Here is a 20,171-nt window from a genome sequence, read left to right as displayed (position 1 = left end):
TAACGCCAAACGAAAACTACAAAACAGATCAAAAAACGTTTTTTACTGATTAACAGCTGAATAGCCAAATATCAAATAACAAAATGTGTTTTACATTTGTACTACGTCTGCAAACCTAAAAATTCAACTGAAGCCATATATGTGTGAAACCCGCAATTACTTAGTTGCCGACCCAATATAATGTGATTGGACAGGAGCATCGGAAGAGGGAGGGTGAGGGATAAGACCAAGCTCGCTGACTTGGGCCACATCTGCCGTGCCAAGGACCTCTGCCCTACGCCTCTGTCCCTCTCCACCAAACTATGGTTCCTGTTGCTCAGAGTCCCGTTATTTGCATTGGTTCTGTTCTATAAAGTCCCAGCGAATGCTGAACTAGAGAACAGTAAACGGCTGCTCCCAGGGGAAATACAAGCTTTCATTCCTGCAAGCCTCTGGTGCCATTTTTCATCAATCAGATCATTTATAACCTGTCTTAGGTGTGTTTCTGTTTTAAAACACCTTATTTAACATAGACCATTCGTCATTGAGCCAACAGCCCTGTAGTTTGTGCTGAATGATGCGGATCTAACACACGCATTTTCCCTGGGAGGCACATCAAAGCCATCTTGTACTTAGAAACGTCACATAGCCATTTTAAAACAACGAAACCGCCAACAACAAAAACCCACCATGCAAAAAGTGTGGCACTAAATAGACCACGCAAAGGATACCTGTTCACAGGATGAGAACCGAAGTGAGAAGACAGAAGGAATGCCTTATTTGACCTCAGTTGGGAAGGTGCACACTTGGACCAATCAAGCTTTTTTGCCACTCTCCACAGATCCACCAACGATCGCAATATACTTTAGGATGTAAGCGAATTCACAAACATGCAAGCATGAATAATAAGGATCATTTGTATTTCAAAAACGTGAAATTCTCAGTACTGTCAATGACCACTATAATCAATGTTCTGAATCTCTCCATTTTTATTTCTCCTGGAATACAGGAAAGGCATGAGTGAACTTAGACCTACCTATGAATTAAGACTCGGGACCTGGGAACTCATGTAAAACTACATTGCACCAAAGCAGTGTTTACAACAGACCATCCTGCATCCTTCTGGAAGGACTGCCTGTCAGAGGGTGACTTACAGTTCATTCTCTGATGGCCGGAAGCCAGACTACACAGCGATCACTCCGACAGGAGCACAGCGCCTCGGCCCCAGAGGGCTTCTCTGTGGTGTCAGCCGGTGGCGTGGACACTGTCTGTATCGGTGCATGGAGAAGCAGCAGGAAATCATGCCAGTTGCTGACACAGATGCAGCAAGCTTGGTCCAACAATGTGTTACCAGAACAGTCTGGGCAGCCTGGTGCTTCAAATGTTCTAGGACAAAGAGATAGATAAACTCCTTGAGCTGCTAAATCCCAGGGACCCTTTCAGGGCAATCATTTATTTGGAATGGTAGGCAGGGGACTAATAGGTTTTAGTTAATATTTAAAAACATAGCTAGCCTTTGATCTAGGAAAAAAGTTATAGAACACAGTTACCTCAGAATTCAATCTCCTAGCTGACCCACTGACTTCATCGGGAACTTTCCTTTATCATTAAAGAGCATAATTCGTTACTTAGATTTTTAAAGAATATATGCTACAGACTCCCCAAGCAGTATCTAATGCCCAAATGTTTTTTGCAGTTTCCCAATTTTTTTTAATTAAAATTTTTAAAGATGGACTTTATTTTTTTAACTTGAAATAATTTTTTATTTTTCAATTACAGTTGACATACATTATATTAGATTCAGGCGTTCACCCTAGGGATTAGACATTATGTAACTTACAAATGATCATCCTGATAGTCTCCTACCCATCTGACACCATACGTAGGGATTAAATATTGTTGACTATATTCCCTAAGCTGTACTTCACATTCCTGAGACTATTCTTTAACAACCAATTTGTACTTCTCAGTCCCTTCACCTTTTTCACCCAGCTCTTAAACCCATCTCCCAGAAGATGAACTCTACTTTTTAGAGTAGTTTTAGGTTCACAGGAAAACTGAGTAGAAAGTATGTCCCAACTGCTCCCGCACACAGCGTTGCCCACGATCGAACACCCAGCACCAGAGTGCTGCCTCTGTCACAATCCGTGAACCTGCACTGACACATGATTGTCACGCAAAGTCCACAGTTTACAGAGTTCATTCTTGATGCTGTACATTCTATGGGTTCAACATATAACAACACATATCTACCATCATATAAAATGTACATAACATAATTTCATCTCCCTAAAAATCCTCTTCCCCCCCAACCCCTGATAACCATTGACCTTTTCACTGTCTCTATAATTTTGACTTTTCTAGAATGTCACAGTTATAATCACACAATATATAAGTCTTTCAGATGGACCAACCCCAAATAGGTAGGATCAATATCAATTACTAAGTCACCTACAAATCACTCCTCTGTAAGCAACTTGAGGTCTTGGTCATCACTGTATTCCCTGCATAGGGGAGGCACTTAAATGTTTGTTGAAAGGATAAACAATATCCTTTTATGATTAAAAAAAAAATCAGAACACTAGTAACATTCATTAGAACATGGTATTATTTAGAGAAAGAAATAATAATGACATTTACTCTAAATAAAGAACAACTTGAAAAAAAATAAAGTCTAGGAATTGACATGTGTATATTGTGAAATGATGATCACAATAAATCTAGTTAACATCCATCACCTCAGTTATAGTTTTTTTTATTATGATGAGAATTTTAGGATTTACTTTTTTAGCAACTTTCAAATATGCCATACAACAGTGTTAACTACAGTCATCATGTTGGGCATTATATCCCATTTTTGGGATTCTGACTACATCTTCCATAAAGTGGGGTTTTGCAACTGATAGCATGGATTAGGTGAAGTGATGTCTGTTTAACGTTTTCAAGTTTTGCATTTGGGGCTCCCCTATGAGCGCTCCCCAAATTATCTGACATTCCCCTAGGTAAGGATATCCACGGTGTTTGAGAAAAGCCAAATATAAGAAGAGAATGATCTCATGGACCCATTATGCCCTGTTCCTATTTCTGGGCCCGGGATCATCCTTCTTTTTTGACAATAGAGCTATGCCGCTGAGTCATGTGTAACTGAAACCTCCATCTGCAGTTCGTCCTGCTTCCTGTGAGAACCCAGGAAACCTAGCCCAGGGGTGATGGCATCAGCAGGGCAATCAGGGAAGTAGAGGTGGGTAAGAGGCATTCAGGAAATACGAAGACAGAGAGAAAAACTTGAGCCTAAACAATAATGATGAGAGTTAAGTCCAGAGAAATTAAGGCATGGATCTGTCTTGCTTTATATAATTAAGGTTTTCATAAACTTGCATTGTAAGTCAACTCATATTTCAACTGCAACAGGGAAAATGATATTTAGGGGAATCTGGGGATGGTTTCTTTTGTAGAGTGAAGCATTGCCTGTAAGGCTAATTCTCGCTTCCTGCTTTAATTGTATTGATATTTCTCTAATGTGGCTTTGAGAGAGGACCATAGATACCTATCTCAGTACCCTACCTACCAGACAATTAGGCAGAGGCTGTCTAAGTATACTGTGAATCTGGACCTCTGACTTTATCATTGAAAATAAAAAAAATAGTCGTCTCACTAGAAAATGCCTAGTTATGAAAAGTGTTTTCAGGAAAGTATTTCAAAGAAAAAGAATGGGCTGCTCATTTGCAGATGGGAGAAATTTGTAGCAAGGGACAGGGTGGTTTCTTAGCATTCTTATAGTTACTACTCAACATCTTCTTCTCCCCCTGTAGCTGGCAGTTAGCTGGTCACAAGGCCCTCTGTAATAAAAACTACATTTCCCAGTCTTGCTGGCAACTATGTGTAGCCATGTGTAAATTCTAGCCAGTAGGATGTTAGGACAAATGTCAGGAACTGTCCTTAAAGGACTTCATTATCTCTTCTTCCTTTTTGGGGATGTGTTGCCAGGAGCTCAAGCGGCCACTTTGGGCTAACGGGGAGCAAGCTAAGGATGAAAGAGAAATCAAATAGGTGGAATTGGGCTCCAAGAAGACCTCGAAGTTCCTAAAATAACCCTCCATTCCTATTCCTGGAAAAATAAAAAGTTGTCTTATTTATACCACAGCTGCTTTGATTTTTTTTTGTCACACAGAATCTAAGACTAATTAACCCAGTATTAAGGAAACTTCATTTCTCTGTATCCTTTACTTCATTCAATTGAATGAAATTCTTAAATAAACCCCCACTATGTAGAAAAAGAAGATAAGAGCTCTTAACCAGAGGGTTCTCAAACTGAAAGAGAGGGGGAGAAAGTTTTTATTTTCACAACCCCTATTGGAATCTAGCATTTCGGTAATGAATATAGTATTAACACTACCTGTGACTTTGTCACTAATAGATATTTTCATGTGTTACAAGTATTTCAAACTATCACTTATATTTACCTCTAATTTAAATTAGGAAAGCTATTAAACCTACTGCTAGGTTTTATTATTTAATGCATTCATGAAGATACAGGCTGGGCTCTCTGAGAAGCAGATTCTGAGGCAGAGTTCTGCATGGGAGATACGAAGGCAGTGTCCTGGGATGGATAAGTATGGAAGGGAGAGAAAGACAGCGGGAATGTGCAAAACAGAGGCAAGTTGTGACGCAGGGCCCACAACAGCCTCCCCAGACCACATGGGCATCTCTGGAGCCAAAATGGACCATCAGAGTTGCCCCATGTTGAACGTTTATCTGCCCACCTGGGTCAGCCATTAGATGTGGGGTTATCCTAAGCCCATGGTCAGCAAATCGCAGCTCGTGAACCACATGCGGCTCTTTGGCCCCTTGAGAGTGGCTCTTCCACAAAATACCACGGCCTGGGTGAGTCTATTTTGAAGAAGGGGCATTAGAAGTTTTTAAAAAATCTGGCTCTCAAAAGAAATTTCAATAGCTGTACTGTTGATATTTGGCTCTGTTGACTAATGAGTTTGCCGACCACTGCCCTAGGCCATCTTCCCTGAGGAGTCTGTGCCTTGGGTCACCATATTCTTCTGCGGTAAGCTAAATAATGCCCCCAGCAAAGATGACCAGGTCCTTAATACCAGGAACCTGTGAATATATCACCTTACATGGCAAAATGGACTTGGAAGCTGTGATTGAGAGTCTTAAAATGGGGAAATGATCCTGGATTATCTACCCTGTTTCCCCGAAAATAAGACAGTGTCTTATATTAATTTTTTCTCCCAAAGTTGTGCTAGGTCTTATTTTCAGGGGATGTCTTATCTTTCCATGCGCTAGGTCTCATTTTCGGAGGATGTCTTATTTTCAGGGAAACGCGGTAGGTGGGCCGAGTGTAATCAGGATGATTACATTGAAACAGGGAGATAGGAGTCAGAGAAGAAGATGTGACAACGGAAGCAGAGGTCAGAGTAATGTGATTGCTGTCTGGGGGCGGCAAACCAAGGAACGAGGGCAGCACCCAGAAGCTGGAGAAGGCGAGGCAGCACTCTGCCTCCCAGCCTGTGGAAGGAATGCAGCCCTGCTAGCTCCCCATGGGTTTAGCTTCAGAACTGTCAGATAATAAATTTGTTGCATTTTAAGCCACTGCGTTTGTGGTCATTTGTTATAGCAACAATAGGAAACTAATACACTTCCTCAGGCTAGGGCTGCTGTCCCTGTCTTTTAACAGAAGGGAGTACCAAGAGATGCCCACATGACAAATGTACTCTCCCTGCTCCTATTGTGTGGTAGCAGTCCTACTTCCTGCCAATGATTAAAGCTCATTATTCCTGCCAAGGTAGTACCTTCTCTTGTTGCCTGCTCCGCTCTAGGTCCAAAGTGCTCAGGGAGCAGCCATAGCTTGCAATTTAATGAAGCTCTTGCTGTGTACTCTGACGGGAGTTTTCCCTTTGGAAGACCAGGGCCTCTGACCCTGCAGGGCCTACAGTTGTGAAGAAGGGAAGCTCAGATTCCCTGGGGGAGTCACTGGGAATGCTGGGAAGTAGGAGCACTTCAGCTTCCAACCCTTGGTTCCCAGATCCATGTATTATTTCCCTGTTGGAATTTGCATAAATTCTATAGGTATCTGGATCTCATTTCCAGTCCAGCCTGGGACACTATTACATTAAGAAACTGAAACCCAGAGAAGTTAATGAAGTTGTCTGAGGTCACACAGGATGGCTGAGATGAGGACCCAACTCTCCTGCAACCTCATCCAGTTCTCTTGCCCTATGCCATGCCACCTTCTATGCTTCTGTGGGGTGGACATGGCACGCTGAATTACTTAGGAGACCTCTATCGCAACAAGAGGGAGGGGCAGGGAGGAAGCAAGAGAATGCATTTCCTTGGCCTGAATCAGTGAGCCATTAGCTACTCCCAGTGATTAAATTATCTGGAATGAACACTCAACACCACATCACAGGCAGTTAAATGATGGGCCGTCTGAAGATTGTTGCTAGCATTCATTATCTCAATTTAATGCAGGCAAATGTGATCATTCGGTATCTAGAGACCACAGTGGCATCGGGTTCCTATCGGTTCTCTATTATCCTGTATCTTAAAGAAAAGAAAATGAAAAATGTCAATGGGAGGAGTGTTTGTTTGACTGCGGGAGTTTATTTTACATAGAGAAATAAAATAATGTGTAACAAAAGCATTGATGGTGGTGATGAAATAAATAACTATTTATCATTTCATGAATGCCCACTATTTGTGAAGCACTGTGTAAAAATTTTATTTAAATATATATATCTTATCCCTTTTATCAGTCACTCACACCATAAATGTCTATTTATTGTTCCTGTTATACATATATGTACTTCCCTGTGTTTTTTCATTCTGGAGCCTCAGCTAAAGGAGTAGTCTTATAGAGGCATGCCATTCTGATGGGGTAAAAGTATAGAAACTCAAAATGCCTCTTAAAGCTTCTGCTCGAACATGCCTATATCGCATCCATGTACCGGTGCTTTGAGGGGTCCGGAAAGAGGAACATTCCTTTCACAAGTCCAGGCCAAGTATCAGTGGAGGAGTGAAGGGGGAGGGCCGTCCGGATCACATAGTAACAGGAGAGGACATACAATCCCCTCACAGGAAAAGGGGCAAGGAAACAATTGGGGAGAACAATGAAATTTAAAACAAGGTTGATATTAATCCCACTCCCCTCTCCACTTTCAGAGAGATGAGTAACTGCTAAGTTTCTCCTCGAGTTTGAAAACGTCCCTTCCAGTTGGGTGACTAGGTTAGGTGTTGGTAAGATGTGAGCTAGGGTTTGAAGGGTCGGTAGGATATTGGTGCATGAAGAAAAAGCAAGCACATTGCAGGCAGAGGAAAACCCCAGAGTTCAAATGGCGCTAATCACCCTGGTGGCCAAGACCTCGCAGCCTGCCCCGCCCCTGGGGGAGCTCTCGCTGCTGTTGCTCACGATGTTCGAACCTTCATCTAATTTAAAATTTTATTCTCTGGTCACTTAGATAAATAACAGATCCAAAAGTTCCTTGTTAAAACACACACACAAGCAGGACCAGGGAAACTTATCTCCAACAGAGGGACCATTTGGAGAGACTCAGGAAAGGGTCAGGGTGCCCTGGAGCCACAAGCAGGCTGAACCTGGGGGTGGCCTTGAGGTCCAGGGTAGAGGGACTGAGGAAACAAGCCCAAGACCTTTCTTTCCCAGACTGGATATCGCCCCCGGAGGACATCATCACATGCAAACCTGTGAAGAATTTTTGTGAGTTAATTTGAGCCAAATTGTGGACAATTGCTGGGAAACAGAATCTCAACGGATTGAAATAATGCTCTGGAGAAGGGCAGTTTTGCACCCTGTTTTATACATAATCAAAAGAGGGGACTAAATGGGTCACATAAAATCCATTGGTGATGGCTCAGGGAGGTGGGAGAAAGCGAAGCAGGAGACCTCTGGGATTGGATAAAAAGTAAAATAATAGGCACCTACTTCTTTTAAGAGGGTGCAGGATAGTTCACAGTCCACAGCTCACTCAATAACAATTAGGGGATCTGTGGTCTCTGAAGCGCGGGGCCTGGGCTTTGAGGGTCCAGAAAAAGGAACGGTACTTTGACAGAAAGAAAATGGGCTCAGTTCAGGTAAAGACTAACCTTTGTCAGGAAAGGTACCGGCCTAGGACACGACTACTCACCATAAACTGCTTTTTAGTTTAAAAAGTTTTAATTTCAGACCATCCTTTGTGGTTACTTCAGGTCTCTGAGTTTTTGCAAGGCCGCCATGCAGGCCTGCCCTGAGCTGGTCAGCTTAGCACGTGGTCCCTTTTCGTCAACCACGGCGAGAAGGGAGGGAGGCAGGTCTAGAGGGCAAAGGCACCCAGCCTCCGAGGCAACAGCCCAGCCTCCCTCCCGGGGAGAAAAACCTGCAGGTAAAACAAAGGCTGCGGCCAGGGCGGGACGAGACCTAGACTGCGCGTGCGCCACGGAGCGCGCGCGCGTGCGCGTGGCGGCCGGGCCCGGCCCGAAGGGAGGGGTGGGAAAAGGGCGGAGCCAGCCGGGAGGCCGGAGACCGCGGTGGGCGGGGCGCTCGCGCGCGCCCACTGGTGGCCGGAGGAGAAGACGCTCGCGGAGGCCTCGCTCTCCGCCCCGCCCCTGGCGAGGCCGCGCTCCCGCTGCTCGCGCCTGCGCCGCCCTCGGCCTCGGTCTCGGGAGCGCGCCCTCCGGCTGGTGCGCGCGCTCGCAGTCTCCGCCACCCACCAGCTCCCACACCGGCAGCAGCGCCGCCGCCTCCCACCTTCTGCCGCCGCCGCCACAGACACCGTCTCCTCTGCTTTCCTCCACTGTCCTCGTCCTCCGTCTACAATCAGGTAAGCGCGAGGCTCTCAATGGTGCCGCCCCGTCCGCCCCTTGCGCCCGCACACCGCCGGCTCAGAGATGGGTTTCATGAGGTGGACATGGGTGGGGGGCCACAGTGGCGGCCACTCCCTGTGCTCTCTTCCTTCGGGAGCTAGGTCTGGGGTGGCTTGGAATGGGACCCGTGCAAGGGATGGATGCACACGTGCGTGCAAGAGTGTGTGTGTGCGCACAGGTGTGTGCATGTGTGCGCAGGTTGCGCTTGTGTGTGCGGGTGTGTGCATGTGTGTGCGCGGGTATGTGCATGTGTGTGCCGGTGTGTGCATGTGTGTGTCGGTGTGTGCATGTGTGTGTGTGCGGGTGTGTGCTGCGGGTTCCTGCTTCGCGCGGTTGTGCCCGCAGGGTGGGGCGCGGATGGTGGTGACCTGGGGGAGGGGGCTGCCGTGCCCTCTGGATCGCTGCTTTTTGCCGCAATGGGCGTGTGTCTATGTGTGTGTGTGTGGGGGGGGTGTCCAATGACGACCCCCGAAACCGAACCTGTCCGTTTTCTCTGTCCGGATTGCCATCGGCTCTAAGGACGATAGGGACCGGGTTCTAGAAGAGATGACTCCCTGCCTGCCCCTCCCTAACCCCTCCCCGGCGGCCGCGATTCCAATGGGGCTTTCGCTGCCCCTGATTTAAGGCTGTGGTCCACCCCCTTCCCGTTTTCCTCCTTCAGAACGCCGCTGGGGACATTTGGGGGCTGGGAGCGGAGGAGATGGGGGGTGGGATCGGGAGGTGGGGAGGGGTCCGGGCGCTGTCACTTTGGCTGCCCTTCCCCCTGCGCGCGCCTGGCGCCGGGACGCGAGCGGCAGCGCCGCGCCCGGGAAGTGGGGGTGCGCGGACGCCGATGGGGAGGCTCCGAAGGGCCGGGGTCGCCGGGCCTCGTGCGATGGAAGGTCTCGGCCGCAGCCGGCGCGGCTTGCCGGGCTCGCGGCCCCGGGCCGGCGCGGGGCGCGGGGGCTGCAGGTGCACCGGGGCGGCCCTTCCTCCGCGCCGGGCGCCGGGGGCGCTCCCTGCGGGAGGCGCGGCGCCGGCGCGGGGCTCGCCCCTCACTGCGGCAGTGGGTGTGGGTCCGGGTGGGCGAGCAGGGGGAGGGGAGACTCTGCCTCCTCCCACCACCACCCCCTCTTTTTTTTTCCGCCTCCGAACGCGAGGTGCCATCTTTTTACCGCGTGTCGCGCCTTTACCGGGCGGCTAGGCTTCGGAGGACCAGGCGGGACTGTGATGGAGGAGGGAGGCGGCCATCGGCGCTGCGATCTTGGCGTTTTCGGTCGACGGGGTCGAGCCCTGGACGGTCCCCCGGGATCTTCCCGGGGGCTCGCGGCTTTGTTTGTGGGGCTCATGTGAGCGGTGTGGCCAGCCTGGGGTTTTGCCTTTTATTATTCTATAAGGATGTACCCTCTCCCCCCACCCTCGCCGTGTTTCGCCCCTTATTTCCGAGCCCTTTGTTAGATCTCGGGGCTTTGCTGGGATCGATGAGCTCGCAGCACAGCCCCGCGGTCACGCGTGGAACGGGCGTGACGCTGGGCGGCCCCTCCCGGAGCCCGGCCGCGCGCCAGGGAGCACCCACCCACCGGCCGGAGGGGTGGGTGCCGGGTCCCCGCGCGCGCCGTGAGGGTGTCCTCGGAGGGGCGACGCCCCACCCCACACCTGGAGCATTCTGGTGGCCACGCCCCAGCGGGCTGCCCCCAGAGGAGCACCAGCCACCCCCCCCCCGAGATGGGGGGGGGTTCGAGGAGGAGATGGGGGGTTCGAGGGGGGCTCTCAGGCGGTCCCCTCTCCACTCCGAGCCCTGTTGCTTCCCCAGGAGGGGAAACGTGAGGAGGGGGCATGAATGAGGTGTGCTTCGGCCCTGCGAGCCACACCCATTCCCCCCCCCAGCAGACTCAGAGGGGGCGCCGAGGGGCGGTTGCCTTGGAAACCACAAGCGTCCTGAGCACGGCCTTCAGGCACAGCCCTGCCCCTTCCAAACACAGATCGAGAGCCTCGGGGCGCACGGAGCCGCGCCTGGGGGAAAGGGGAGGGGGGACTCTGGAGGGAAGCCCCCATCCTGAGCCCGTGGCTCCTCCCCATTGGCTTCCTGTGGCCACAGCCACCAGACAGGCGTCCCTGAGGGATTGGTGGACAAGCACCGTTTTAGAAACGTGCGGGATTTTCACTCAAGAGCCCAAATTCCGCAGAAACAGGTTTGGCTTAGTAGATAGAGCGTCAGCCTGCGGACTGAGGGGTCCCGGGTTCGATTCCCGTCAAGGGCATGTACCTGGGTTGCGGGCACATCCCCATTAGGGGGTGTGCAAGAGGCAGCTGATTGATGATTCTCTCTCATCGATGTTTCTAGCTCCCTATCCCTCTCTCTTCCTCTCTGTGAAAAATCAATATATATATATATATATATATATATATATATATATATATATATATATATATATATATATTTTTTTTTTTTTTTTTTTTTTAAAGAGCCCGAATTCCCTGCCGCCCTTAAGCCGGGGGATGAGGGGAGGAGGATGGCTCCTGACGACCCCTGGCGAACAAGGCCGAGGCTGGCCCTCCTGCAAGGAGCTGGTCCGCGAGGCTCTGGTTAATTCTGTTGCTGAAAACTGAGGGGGGGGGGGGGGGCCTCGGTTCTGAAAAGGAGAGTATTGTACGGGCCAAATCATCCAAGCGTGCCGCACAGGTGGAAGCGAAATGTCCGGGGAATGGCTGGCGTCGGGGTCGAAGAGTGGTAGAGACTCAAGGATGGATGGTGGAGCATCTCTCGCTTCTCTCGCCATCCCACCCGGCCCGAGCTGGGCGTGAGGTTGCGGTACCAGACAGACAGGCAGGCAGGCAGACCGCAGGCAGAGGTCCCCTCCTGCCGGTTTCCGGAGTGTTCAGCCCAATGCCGGGAACAAAGCACAGTCCACGCGTCCGAGATGTCGTCGGTGATGGGATCTGTTGCCGCTCCGGGTTCACAAAGCCTGGGGGCTGTTCATGGAGGAATCCTGGGAGCGGGGTTCGGGTCCTTCCTATGCCGGCCAGGAAAAGACATCCGCTGGGCCGGAGGGTCTGGAGGGAGGGAGCGATTGCGCCCGCGCTCAGCCAGCCGCGGTGTCCCCAGCAGGCAGGGCTGTGTTCCGCCTCTGGAGACCCTGCTCGGCCTCTGGCTCTCAGGAACCTGTAACTCCACGCCCGGCTGGTTGGTCCGGATAGGGATGGATGTTGGCACCTGGGACAGCGACTGCCAGTCCTGCCCTTAGGCTCAGCAGGACGGCTTTGAGTTTTATCTGATCCCGGTCTCTCCAGTTGGCTCAGCCTAGGACAGAACGAGAAATGCCTTTCCTCCCATAATTAATTAAGGTATTATTTTACTTTTAAAACCTTTACTGTTAAAAGTATTACAAACGACCCCCCTTTCCCCCCATTGACCCCCTTCTACTCGGCACCCACCCTCCCACCCCAAGGTACTCTTATTTTTTCATGATGCTGCTTATGTTTATCCATTCCCCCATCTCCAAACCCTTCCTCTGAATGAATAAATACATTAACCACACGCACCCCTCCACCCCCAGTGCCCAGCCCCAGTGACTCTCGAAGCTAATCAGTTCCTTCACCAGCGTTTGCTTCTGTAACAGGTTTGCTGCAGTCACCTGGCTTGACCCTGTGGGGTTAGCTTTGGGACAATTTGGGGAGGTGGCTGTTGGCTTTGCTGCAATTGTTGTTTTTGGGTGAGTGACAGCCCATAACAATGAGTCCCTGACCGGGTCTGCATATGCCCATCATGGCAGGGCATGGCTTTTAAGTGGTTTCTAGCATCAGGCACCAATCCCCTGAGAGGAACAAAAGAGATGGGTTAGTCCCACAAATTGCAAGAAGAAAACACAAATCTGTTTCCTTAAGGAAGGGTCAGATTTATTCCTTTTGGAAAGGGCCCCTTTTATTGAACACGCTCTTTCACCACGTGCCCTTTGGGGTCAGTGCCAGCCTGCAGAAGGAATAGGATGGTGGTGCCATCCTTTGTTTAGGCTGAAATTTTTTTTTTCTGTGCCTTTAACACCTGTTTTTGAAGCTCATTTTCTGAAAATTTTTAGAAATTGTGTTTTATTCCACCCTCCCTCAGCATCTGTCTGTGATTTGAGTGGCTCCATAGCTGTGCATATGAACATGTGTTCATTTTCTAAGGGAAATTGTGATGTTTTCCATCGAGGCTGTGCCTTCTATTTAATGAGTATCTTCCTTACTCCCACTTGGAAAAAGAATTACCCAAAGGCGAATTAAAACAGCGTTAGGGGCTTAATACAGTGCTGGACACACAATAGGTATTTTGGCCCATACTCCTTCAACAAACAAATGGATACAATGGGGCAATGCAGGTCAATAGGTGGAGAAGAAAAAGCAGAGTGGGAGGTGAGTTTTATTCCAGGTCATGGCCTCAGGAGGGTTTGGGGACAAATCCAATCCAGTTTGGCCCCCACTCTGTATCCAACTGATATCAAAAAGGTGCCTGTGCCACTCTGTGCACCTTCACACCCTCATTCTCCTCCTTTCCCGAACCTTAGACCTTATCCAGCAGCACTTGTTGTTTATGGCCCCACAGCCTGGTCCTCTCTGGTCACCTCACCCCCTTACCCCGGGGGAAGGAGGACCCTACCCTGCCACCTTTGCAGCTGCAGGAGGTGGCGGGGGGGGGGGGGGAATAGAGGTGGGAAACCCCATTTGCCTCTGTTCCTTCTACTCCCTTCCACAATGCTTCTTTCATCTTCCCATTTCAGAGACCCCCCAACCCCTCCCTGAAGCGCCCACCTGACTGATGACTCCTAACTTGCCAGCCTAGGTGCCTCCCTAGTGACCTGGAGCTGGTTTGGGGGGGGGCACCTCAGTTGGTGGGCTGCCGCAGGGAGACAAACCCTCCCACCTTCCAAAGGTGCTGCTGCCCAAGAATTATTTTCCACCTCTGCCAGCTTCCTTTCTGGTGCAGAGGACCCCCATCTGAGTGGAAGGCCAGCCCAGGATGGTTTTTGAGCTTTGGGGGCTCTTTGATTAGGAAACATTCTTTAAGTATGCAGCTAGATTCGGCAATCACAAAATGCAAAGTGTGCCCCGATGGGGAGTGCTCTAGAATTAACCCCTACAAGTGTCTTTTGTGCTTCAGCTATGCAGGGAGATGTGTGAGTGCTCTGAAGGCAGACGGTGGATTTTCCTGGATGCCCAGTGCAGGGCAATGTCCTGCAAATGGAGAGAGAGAGAGAGAGAGAGAGAGAGAGAGAGAGAGAGAGAGAGAGAGAGAGAGAGAGAGAGAGACCTTAGGTTTGACCTCGTGGACTCAGAACAGACCTCCTGAGTGCAAGCCGTGGCTCCGTGCCTCGCTGTGGGGCCAAAGCCATGCGGTTTAGCCTTTGGGGCTTTTGTAGTTTTCAGTGTCTGTACCTTGGGACTCAATAGTGCCGCTCCCAAGGGTGATGCGGCTCTTAGCCCAGGGCCTGGTACTTAGTAACTGCTCAGGAAATGGCCTTTTTGGCAGCAACCTCTGGATCAACACTGGTGACTGGATAAGTGTACAAAGGCGTCTGCTGACCCTAGTGATGGAATCAGTTGTAACAGATAAATCCTTACACTGCAGAGGGATCTGGATGGGAAGGCAGGCAGCTGCCCAGCCCCCCTGGAGCAGGCATTGTTGTTGGGGTGGAAGTGTACCGCGTCCCCCCCCCCCCCCCGAGAATCACACACACCCATGTTTAAATGTACACACAGGACCCTGCCACAGGCGAGCCGAGTGACTTATCATCTGTTGTCCCTGCTTCTGTCCTCTTCCTTCCTGAAATCTGCTCCACGCCAGGAATAGACTGTGTGCTCTCCATGCCAGCGGAGCCGAACCGCCCTCCCTCCCTCCTGGGATTGGAGACCTGGTTCAGCATCTCGGGTTTAGAGATCTTACTAATTACTCATTGACTGCCAAGTGAGCGCCCATGGAAGCCGAGAAGTAATGGAAATAGCAGAAGGCAGTGGAGGAGAGATTTTTACAAATGAAATGTTTGAGTGTTGATGTCAGCAAACTGGCAAGCATGCTTCACAGTGGACAGTTCAGAGCAAGCAGAAAATGTTAAATAAAGCAAACTCTAGCCCTAGCCAGTTTGGCTCAGTGGACAGAGTGTCAGCATGGGGACTGAAGGGTCCCAGATTCGATTCTGGCCAAGGGCATGTACCTAGGTTGCAGGCTCGATCCCTCGCCCTGGTGAGGGCATGTGTGGGAGGCAACCAATAGATGTGTTTCTCTCACATCGATGTTTCTCTCTGTGTCTCTCCCCCTCCTTCCCATTCTCTCTAAAAATCAATGGGAAAATATCGTTGGGTGAAGATTAACAAAAAAAAAAAAAAAAAAAAAGGCAAACTCTACAGAGAACTTCAAGTATTTGATAAGCACAGTCATATCTGATTAATACATCAGTTTTTAAAAAGTAGTTAAAGCAGAAAATCATAAAAAGGGATACATATGTATTTCAAACATTTTACTTTAACTTAAACTGGATAAAAGAACATTTATCCACCTGTCTTTTTTTTTTTTTAATTTAAATTCTTTATTGTTTAAAGTATTACAGAAGTCTCCTTTTCCCCCATTGACCTCTCCCCAAACCCCCTGTATTTTTTTAATTAGGGCCAACCCTTCTCTTGGTGTGTGGTCAGCTGGTTGAAATTGTGTGTGTGTGTGTGTGTGTGTGTGTGTGTGTGTGTGTGTGTGTTCGTGTTTTGCCTAAGCCATACTCACAGTGCATTTCATAGGAATGCCGATTTAACTTCCTTAGAAAAAGGAATTACACTGAGGAGTAATCTAGAATCCCTCTAGACTTTTACTATTATTTCATGTTCTTTATCCCATTTGACAGTATAAAAAATGATGATCTTAAGAATCCATCTTTTGTTTAATATTTGTGTTTCATCAGCTTGCACCTTACTTAAGTTCCATGACTGTTGTAACTACTGTGCTGGACCTAGAAGGTTGGCTGTGGTAGGAGGAGACTGGCTGTGGAGGTCAGGCCCTGTGGACCCAGCCTTGAATACTTCCAGCCTTCGCTTCTGCTTCTTACCCGGTGTCAGTTAGGAGACACCTCGTGTGAAGGCCCGCATGGCGCCCTTTTCCTGTGTTCCAGGACTGGCACCGCACTTTGAATTCATTCACGTAGAATCCCAACGTAAGGGGAGTGGCAAAATTCCTACCGAGGACTCAAACTAAATTAAATGCCCTTAGAATATTAACTCCCCAAAGTAAAGAAGTTTTAGGTCAAGGTCTAACACTTAAAAAAATTGTTTAAGATCATTGAGTTAGAATTAAATCTGAAGCCATTGACAATGATGTTTCATTCATGGCCCTCCTGTGATCTTGTCCACTCCACTGCTAAATCAGACATCAGAGAGAACAGGAACATAATTATCTCTGGTACCAGCTGTTAGTTTTCCTAGCGGCCTATGGCTCAGTTTCCTGGTTTCCCAGGAAGGCTGGGTGATGTTGTCTTGGGACCTAAGTCCGCAGTTGTCCAGGGATATACTTTCATCCTTGTGTCCTCCTCCCCTGGACACCAAGGATATTAAAGGACCCCTGGGCCCATAATCTCCTGTCATGTGATGTAGAGCCAAAAAGAAGGGCTGGGAAGGAGAGCGCAGCTCATGGAACCATGGAACCTTGCCCCGCCCCCAGCATAAAGGCCAGCTCTTCCCCCTGAATTAGAACCGTTGTTCTAATGTGTCAACAGAATTGTCTTGGATCAAAGCCAATGCCGACATTATTTATAGGTCATTTCGGAGATGCTTATTTTTTATTGTTCTTAATTGGACAGTGACACCAAACCATTGTCTTACTTCACCCTTCTCCCATGGCCTCCCCCTTCAAAAGAAGTTTATTTGATAATTAATCTTCTAAAGACAAATGTTTGCCCTAGCCGGTTTGGCTCGGTGGATAAAGCGTCAACCTGTAAACCAAAGGGTCCTGGGTTCGGTTTTGGTCAATGGCAGGCTCCTCCCAGGCCCAGGCCCTGGTCCGGGTGCATGAAGGAGGCAACCAATTGACGTGCTTCTCTCACATTGATATTTCTCTCTGTCTTTCCCTCTCTCTTCCACTCCCTCGGGTGAGGAATAAAAAACAAAGAACAACAAAAACAGAAAAAAAAAAAAAAAAAAAAGGCCAAATGCTTAAATGCCCAAGAGAAAGTTTCAATTTAAAGAATCTCTTTGGTTTAAAATATATATGCGTATAAATATTACAATTACATATCATATATATTTATGAAAGTATAAATATATATTTACGTGTGAATATTCATGACCTCCTATTTGTTGTATATCTGGATTTTTTATATCGGGTTGAGCGGAAAACCTGAACAGCTTTCAACTTTTAGTATTGGTAATGCATCAGAATTTAAATCAACATGTTAATACGCCAGGCCAGGGTTGTAGATACAAATAAAACAGTTATAAGTGACCTGCTACGTTGGGGCTCAGTAATAATCGTGGTGTATATCCACAGGGGCCTGTCCCTCTCAAAGCTGCCCACTGTGGGGAATTGCAAGAAGGAGCTATTTGGGAGAGTCAGCAGCCCTTCTGCCACCCCCTTTCTGTCTTGTCCCTTCCCCAATACCAGGAAATTTTACCCTGGCCCCACCTTGCCACCAAGCAGACTCTGCCCTTGCTGTCACATGAGGCCAGCTTAGAATATCCCTAAACCCACTCGAATAATGGACTGATTAAGCACAAACGCACCTGAACCTTCTTTAAACCTATTTAATCTCTCCCTGGGGTTAATCCTGTGGGGATAACGTGCCTCCTGGGTGCCTCTCCCCTGGGTTCCCGGTTTCCTCCTTAGGCTCTGATGCCCCGCCCTTCTTAGCACACACAGGAAGTGATGGCTGCACTCTGTTCCCTGCTGAGTGTTCATAAAGATGGAATAAATTGACATAAATCCCTCTCAATGTCACAAAAGTGCTATAATTATAAACCAGCGTTTGATGTCTGATGGGAAATACAGCGGAAATTTTTTTTTTTTTTGACTGGTGGGATTCATGTTATAAGTTGGCAATCTGGGCCAAGTTAAAAAAATTATTTTTTTTTAGGATCTTATCATTTATTGCCAGCAAGACTGAATTCCAGAATTCGGCCAACCCCTCATGCTGTGGGCTTCTGCTATCACCGCTGCTTGGGCTTGCCAAGCCCTGCATGTCATTGCAACCTTACCTTCCTATTTACCAACTAAGAGGCTTGTGGCAGAGATGAAAACTTCCCGATGTAATGTTGTATGTCGATTACACCTCAATAAAGACAAATTCTCCTAGGAATGGGCAAAATATAAAAGATTTCCTGTGCCTCCATTTTTCCATTGTAAAGCAAGGATTATGCAATCTCCACCCCCTCCCCAGAATAACCAATCATGTGGCCTCACGGGATAGTCCCAGAACTGAAATAAAATAGTCTGAGAGTTCCTTTGGGCTTCTCAGAAGACAGTTGCCACACGGAGGGGTGTGCCTCCTGGGGGCCACAGTCATGGGCTGAGTGGAGCCGGACGTCTGATATAGTGCAGCTGCCTCCCTCCCTTAGCACCAGCCAGATGGTGCCCACTGGGTCCCAGGGGTGAGCCCCTGTCAGCAGGGCCCAGGCTGGGATGGATGCACAGACTGCCTGGTCCAGCCTGGACTGGCCTGGCCTGGCCCCTTTTTTTTTTTTTGGAAAGGAGCCCCAAAGCAAGGGTACAGGACAGGGTGGAGGGTGCCCTTAATGTCACCATGAGTGATAGCCACCCCCTACCAATGCCATCTTCTCCAGAAAGGGGCTGGGATTTGCTTGGCTGGTGTGGCTCTCCATGGAATTTCCTGGGAGCCTTTCTGCTTTCTCAGGAAGGGTGGGGGTTCAGTTTCCTCCTAATCGGACTGGGACTCGGTGAAGCAGCTCATCTTCTAATTATGCCCAAGGGGCAGCCTCTTCCTGCCACTCAGAGTGCAGCACGTGACGGGAATCGATTAAGGGAAGGGTGATTAAATTAAAGGCCGGGTTGGACTGTGATGGTATAATAAATACGCTGATGGCTGGCGGTGAGAGACAGGTGAAGGCTCGCTCATGGAACCGCCTGCACGTGGAACTTGCATTGAGCTGGAGCTGGGCTGCCGCCCGCTCCCCTCTGCCCTGTGCCTGGAGGGCATCTCGTGAACACGGATGGTGGGAAGTGTCTCAGGGCATGTGGGTCGCCCCCTCCTGACAATAGCTGCTCTACTCGTGGCTGCCTTGAGCAACATTCCTGGGCGTCTATGCCCCCCACCCCCACCCCCAAACACACACCTTGTTATCCTACTCTCCCCAAAGCTGCCCTCATTACACCCTGGTCCCTTCTACATTGAAACCTGCCATCTTCCCGTCCCCAAGGGGCAGATCTTGGAGTCTTAAACGCTTCTTCTTCTCTACCTACATCTTAGAACAGCCTTACCCATCAGTTCCTTCCTCCCAGACATGGCCCTTCCCTTTCCAACTTCCATCCTCACCAGCTCCAAAAGGAACGTGGGCCTTCCTATGTCACCCTCAATGACGATGGATACAATAATGAATTGTTCCAAATTTCACATCCAATCCACTTTGCTGATCATTGCCAAATGGTTCGCCCCAGAGTGGCCCTGTCACGTGTCCTGCCTTGTCCAAGCCCTGTCTTTGACTGGGGGGTCTCTGCCCCTTGCTAAGTTATGCAAAGACCCACCCTGCACTGCCACCCAGGTCCCCATGCCTGGGCTCAGACTCCCTGCCCAGTCAGTCCTCATGATCCAGTCCCACAGCTGGCCAGCCTGCCTTTTGGCCCCTTCTTAGACATCATGCTCTCTCTCTCTTCCCCTCCCCCTTTTAAATCACCCTGGCCTTCCCCAGTCTCTGTCCTGCCTAAAGCAGTTGTTACAGTCAACAAGATCGGGAGGCCTCTCTGCTTTTCATCTCTCACCAGTCACCAGCACCACAGGGCTTAAGGCTTAATTATTTTCCCTCCTGCCCTGAGTGCAGAGCTCAACTCCCCACTGGCTCTGGGTCCTTGGGGGCAAGGCTGTGCCTTATACGGCTTGCCTGCTCCCCAGTGCCTTGCCTGTCACAGAGCTGGGCTCCTGTGAAGCTCAAAATAACTATTCTCAATTCATGCAATTGGATGCTAATGAATCAAATAGGCTGGTCTTAGATGAGTGTTACCTGTTTAAATAAAGCCAATCCCTCCACCTACGCGTACGCGGTTCGAGTCATTGCTCTATATGCCTGGGAATTACAAAAATCTCATTTCCTTCAAAATAGTCTATCATTGTTGCTTTGCCCTACTTCAGGCCAATTTACACCCCCTGTGGGTCCAAATTAGC

At 49.1% G+C, this 20,171-nt stretch overlaps 1 protein-coding gene across 20 annotated transcripts in view; it reads left to right on the top strand.

The window, feature by feature from the left end:
• The first annotated feature begins 8,542 nt into the window (after positions 1–8,542).
• MAPT (microtubule associated protein tau) overlaps positions 8,543–20,171 on the top strand; it is a 71,104-nt gene continuing 59,475 nt past the window's right edge. For 3 of the 20 annotated variants that reach the window (XM_084861712.1, XM_084861710.1, XM_084861708.1), the window contains exon 1: positions 8,545–8,807. The gene's annotated coding sequence lies outside the window, so the exon portion shown is untranslated. Of the gene's footprint in view, positions 8,808–20,171 lie in introns of all 20 variants that reach the window. The other 17 variants (XM_084861706.1, XM_084861714.1, XM_084861697.1 and 14 more) reach the window with 12 other exon arrangements.

The sequence above is a fragment of the Pipistrellus hanaki genome, assembly GCF_964339955.1.
Source record: "Pipistrellus hanaki genome assembly, chromosome: 16".
In the NCBI taxonomy this organism is placed as follows: domain Eukaryota; kingdom Metazoa; phylum Chordata; class Mammalia; order Chiroptera; family Vespertilionidae; genus Pipistrellus; species Pipistrellus hanaki.
This window is presented reverse-complemented; position numbering and strand designations above follow the sequence as displayed.